Source organism: Herpailurus yagouaroundi, unplaced genomic scaffold (genome assembly GCF_014898765.1).
Source record: "Herpailurus yagouaroundi ecotype Mexico unplaced genomic scaffold, PumYag 159, whole genome shotgun sequence".
NCBI lineage: Eukaryota > Metazoa > Chordata > Mammalia > Carnivora > Felidae > Herpailurus > Herpailurus yagouaroundi.
Window position 1 is genome coordinate 39,281,353 of NW_024412400.1, and position 5,064 is coordinate 39,286,416.

The 5,064-nt window shown below is 41.4% G+C and overlaps 1 protein-coding gene across 4 annotated transcripts in view; it reads right to left on the reverse strand.

Moving 5' to 3' along the window:
* SLC9A9 (solute carrier family 9 member A9) overlaps positions 1–4,371 on the reverse strand; it is a 711,221-nt gene extending 706,850 nt beyond the window's left edge. For 3 of the 4 annotated variants that reach the window (XM_040480404.1, XM_040480402.1, XM_040480403.1), the window contains exons 1-3: positions 4,204–4,371; positions 1,768–1,820; positions 215–406 (exon numbers count right to left, since the gene is read on the reverse strand). The gene's annotated coding sequence lies outside the window, so the exon portion shown is untranslated. The remainder of the gene's footprint in view (positions 1–214; positions 407–1,767; positions 1,821–4,203) is intronic. The other variant, XM_040480405.1, reaches the window with a different exon arrangement.
* Positions 4,372–5,064: the final 693 nt, after the last annotated feature.

Below are 5,064 nucleotides of genomic sequence, written 5' to 3' on the forward strand. Positions count from 1 at the left end.
CCCTTTTGTAAGGAAAAACAAAAAAACATATCTCAACTATATAATTTTGAATACTAAATACATATTATGTTTGATACCCAAGTACAAAACATAAATAGCCTTCTTCAGCTGTGGATCATCTTTACAACTGGCACAGCCATTAGGCTAAAGACTATGGCATGGCAGGTCTTTTACCTATACATGTGATTTCCATTAAGGGATCCGGTAAAGATACCTTACTTGGAAGTCCAAGCTTTAGCTACTCAGAGGATGCTTTTGCTCTGTAAAGGGCAGCTGAGGCTCCTCTTCAAGCTTTCTGGCAGACTTGCTTAGCCACAGCAGTGGGCTATAGCTGCTTTCATTCACCATCTACAAGCCAGTAGATGCAGAGAGGTAAGACATAGGATGTAAGGCTTAAGAAAACAGGCTGTTAAAGGAGAAAGAAACAAAATTATTTTAGTGCACACAACTTACTCCCCCAAAAGGAGTTCAATGCAAATATAATGTTGGTAACTTCAGGAATTTCTAACTTGTTTATGCTCCTTCAATATTGCTTAGACCTCGCTATATATCACAGATATATAATAAAGCTGGTATATATCTCTGTCTCATCCACTGGACTTGGAGAACCCATACCCTCAGATTCTTGAACTTGGGGTGGACCTGAATAAAGGGAACTTTCCGTATGTATGCCAATCCATAAAATAGGTAATAATAATGTTAACTTACAAAGGTGTACACGTTTTGGGTTAACTTTTCAAAAGATCTTAATAACTGGGTATGAAAGTAACCTCTCATTGAAATGGTGTTAATTTTTCTGTATTTTCAAATATTATTTCCTTTGCTGAAACCATGTGGGAAAAAAACAGAAGTATTCAAAATTCACTATGAGAAAAACATGCCTCTCTGGATCAGCCTAGCCAATAACAATGAATATTAATTTGAATTAATATAAATCATGAATTCAAGGTTCCAGTTGCATTTGAGCTAAATTGCATTGTTTTGCACAAGTCAGAAAACTACTATAATTCAATTATAACAAGCAAAGTCCTCTGGTGTTTATGAGTTTTATACATCCAATGGAGTCAACTGTTTGATGATAGTGAACCTGTCCTAAAAATTACCTACATCTAGTTTTTGATTTCAAATACAATAAAATGTGTTTAAAATACCATTAAAACACTGTACACAACCTGTCCTTAAAGTAATCAAATATATACCAATTAGATTATTAACATTACTTGGTAAAGAGTTACAACTAACTCTGTCAAGTGTTTGAACTGTAGGCAATGGAGTTAGAAACCAAGGAAAAGATCCTGTCATTTGTGGGAAAATGACTGTGTAAGTCTTTTAACTACACTGAGAGTAATATATTATTTACATTTTGATAGATAACTATAAGATAACTGTAAGATTCAACAGCTAACTTAAACTTAGAAACACAAATGTGGCACTAAAGAAAATGGACAGAGGGAATTGTATTTGTATCTGCCTCATTCTTTTCTTCTCAGTATCCCCATCTCAGCAAATAATAAATCTAGTGGGTTAGAATAAAAACCACACAGTGAGAGCTGTTGCTTCCCCTTCTTTCACATCCAAATCTTGAGTAAATTATGTTAGGTCTGTATTCAGAATATATCCAGAGTGTTCCCACCAGTGTCCTTGCTATCACCCATCCATCTATCCAGTAACTACTAGTAAACAACTTCTTAAAAAAATAATGTTTGAGGTACTTCAGTACACAGAGAATGGCCCTTTTGGCCTTTACAAAAGAAATAAACTTCTTACCTATCCTGAATCTCACTACAGTGCGTTGTTCCAGGACATAACTGCCAGGGCACCTAAAAGTCAATATTGAGAAAATTAATGGCTAGGTAAGATTCTAGCAATAAATAAATAATATTCATCCATGAAAACTTAAACTAAATGATAAAAATCCCAATCTCACTAAGAAATACATTTCGATAAAGTATTACTTTCTATAATTATTCAAAATTATGATATTTATATGTTGATCATCTGTATATTAGTAACAGTCACAATGATTAAAAGAATTTTCCTGGATTGACTTAATTTTAGAACATTAGGACCACAAGATATGGAATAAATATTAATATACATTTTTTTTTTTTTGCTGCAGCAAACAATGATAACCAGTAAGACTTTTATGCCTAAAACCATTCTATATAAGAATAGAATTCTGTAGGTCTGGATTTCTTAGTAGCATATACCATGGGAGGGAGGCAATAGTCCCTGAGAACTATTGCTGTGAATGTAAAGGACAGAACAGCAATACAATGTAATACTTATTCAAGCAAAGTGTTAGTTCACTTTTTAAAAATGGATGATGAGTATCAAAATACTATATTTAATTCCATTGCATATATTTAAAGGAGTGACTACTACCGTAAAATGCCATTTTACAATGCACTGGAAATTACATTATTGGCCATTATTTAAACTTATGGGGAAGAGCTTTGGATGTTAGCTTATATTCCATTAGTCAAAAGCATCCTGTAATTTATAGGATAGGTGGGTAATGTACTGTATCACTCACTTACTGATCTTTCTTCAAACCCTAATATAGTACTTAGAACACTCTTGAGTTTCTCTCTTATAGCTCTAAGCCTTTTTGTTTTTTACCTTGAGAAATGTATTAAATTTTTGAACACTATCTATCTTGATAAATGTCTAGAAAACTTAACTGAAGGTATCAAGGCTTTTACACAAATGTAAAATATTTAGAGACAAAGCAAGTATTTTTACATTCAATTTGTGTAGACTGGTAATCTTTTGTATTTCCACTCTTCGAATGATGCCTAGAGAAATCCAAGGATTTGGAGGCTGAGAATAGTTTAAGAACTCCCAAGACCTTGTCCACACACAGTAGCAATTCTTAAATCCTGTTACTAGTCACCTAACTAGTCTCTAAGTATGGTCCAATTCTCTCAGCTTAATCAGTTTACTGTCAAGGATGCTAACGGATTCATTCTAGCTATAAACATAAAAATGTATGGAGTGTTTTGTTTTAAAGAATTTTCACATAAATTATCTGGTATTAATCAAACACATCTCCAGGACACGTAAGAAAGATTTTAGGGATAGGAATTTTTTAGTTTAGTAAATGACTTGCCTAGTTTACAATTGAGCAGTGGCAGTAGCAGCAGCAGAGTTGACATCTCCAGACTAATGACACCAAATGCTTTTCTTAGGAAATCCTCATTTGAGATTTTGCTCATAACTTCACATTGTATGGAGTTCTGGGATGCTTGAAGGCAAATTAAATAAAATTACTGCCAGAGGTGGCAGAAAGTCCTTAGCAGTAGAAGCCAAATTTCTTAGTCATTTTATACAAGGCTCTGAAGACTAAATCTTCCAAGCTGTCTGTATTCAATGTAGTATCATTTAAAAATCCCTTCTATGTTGAATATTGAATTCTTATATCAGGAAGGACAATACATTAAACTCAACAGTACTTTGCAAGAGGATGGCTTCTTTTTTTGCAATCAAGTAACTGTTGAGGACGATACAGTGAAGTAAATTTGATAATCCAGAACAGAGGTTTTTTATTAAGCCCTTGTAGAGTTTATTTATACATGCCAGTTACCAGTGTCTTCTAAAAATCATTGTTCAATCCCTGAAGTGAATTCAGTAAAGCCTCAGATTTTTAATACCGTATCAGGAGCCACCTTTTTCTCAGAACTACTCCCCATGTTAACTATTCGAGCGCTTAAGCTAAAAAGGGTTCTGTATTTTCAGCTACTGCTAAAGAGCCCGGGTCCCCTAAAACTTATACCAAAACAAGGCGCTATAGTTCAGCATTTCCGAGTTAGTTTTGCAGTCGTGGCGTGAATCTGAGCCAAAGCGCCTGTATGGAGCGCCAGACAGCCCCGAGTCCCCATGGCTACCGCCACAGCAACGCGTCGTAGACCGCGGGGCAGGCCCGGGCCCGGAGACGCGGCGGGGCGGAGCCGGGGGGGGGGGGGGGGGGAATGGGTGGGCCTGAAGCACCAGCCCGCTCCTCACGGACGGCGCCGGGAAATTCACTTCTGAGACGGAAAAAACGGCTTTAGGGCCGGGCTGTGAAAACAGGCGGGCAGCAAGGCAAACATGCCAACTGCTCATCCCCGATTCTTCGCAGTAGTTAGGGCAGAACTCCCGGCGACACCAGGCCGCGTCGGTTCCCCCTCCATCACACTTTGTTTAACTTCGTTTTTTCCGTACCCGCTTAGGAAATTTAAGATGCCTCCGCAGATAATAACAGACGCCAAAGACGCGGTCCCCAAACCGTCAGCCAACAACTCATACCTTTCCCACGTTTTCACCGCAGGCCCGCCCCCGACCTAGAGCGCGCTGGCCTTAAGAGACGCGATCTCCCGCCAGGCGTGCCTCGTCTCGCCCCGCCCCCAGGCGCGCTACCCACCCCTGTCAGAGGCGAGGAGCACGTTGCCCCGCCCCCTCTGCCTCCGCCCAGCGTGAGCAGTCCGGTGAGTGAGGGGGTGGCAATTCTGCAATTCGTTTTTTCTTTTGGCCCCTCTTACAGGACCGTTTCCATCATGGCAAAAGAGAGGCCCCAGTAAAACTCAACAATCACAAGAGGTTAACCGTTAACTGAAAGTCATTTTACCAGATCTCACCAGCTATCCCTCCTCCAAAAGCTCGAGCTCCGCCCCCAAGGAGCCGGCCCCCAAAGCCACCCCCGCGGGCTCGCGCTTACGCTTTCCGGGCGGCGCGCGACGCGCTCGCTCCGCCCCACCAGCCCCGCCCCCTGGCCCCCTCTCCCTCTCTGGAGAGCCGGCGCGTACGAATCGGGGCGTGAGGCGTCAGGGACGCGCGGGCACCTCATCCTTCCCACCTTCCTACACTGTTGCTACTTTTCGCTGTGAGACATTCCAGCTTCTCTTCCCCTTCCGTGAGTCCCTTCTTCCCTCTCCTCAGAGACCCCGCTCGCCCCACAGGCGGCCGCCGCCGCAGCTCTCGCGCCCCCGAGCGAACAGTGCGCGTGCGCGCGCGCGGACGCGCGCCGTCGGGTCCCCGCGCTCCCTCCCCCTCCCGCTCCTCTATAACTTGGTTGGCGTGAAGGAG